The sequence below is a fragment of the Naegleria lovaniensis genome, assembly GCF_003324165.1.
Source record: "Naegleria lovaniensis strain ATCC 30569 chromosome Unknown tig055, whole genome shotgun sequence".
NCBI lineage: Eukaryota > Heterolobosea > Eutetramitea > Acrasida > Naegleriidae > Naegleria > Naegleria lovaniensis.
This window is the reverse complement of record NW_025407877.1, coordinates 1519-1961: the sequence shown is the minus strand read 5'-3', so window position 1 is coordinate 1961 and position 443 is coordinate 1519.

Below are 443 nucleotides of genomic sequence, written 5' to 3'. Positions count from 1 at the left end.
CAAGAAGTGACCTTGTTGTATTTGGCATTTGTTTGCTGTGATCATTGTTGAAAATATATGTTCAGTTTGATGATTTGTATGATTTGTGCGTGTACTCAATGGATGGTGTGCAAGGTGTGTTCATGTTTGTGATCGTCATCTCATTTATTGAATTTCGTTCAGCAAGTGATCATGTTTATAGTTGATGGATTGTATCATTTTGAATAAATCATGATGAACTGCATTGATAGTGATCATCTTTATGTGTGTTTCAAGTTTGTTGTGGGTTTGGATTCCTCTCAGTAGGATTTTTAAAAAGATTCAATATAACAATATATAGCTTGTTTTTAATATCAATTAGTCCCACGCAGAGAGGAAGGAGATATTAAGCGAAAGATTTCTTGTTGTTATAGTGGATATTGAGATAGCCTCTATATTTGTACCAAAAAAATCAGGTCCTGTGG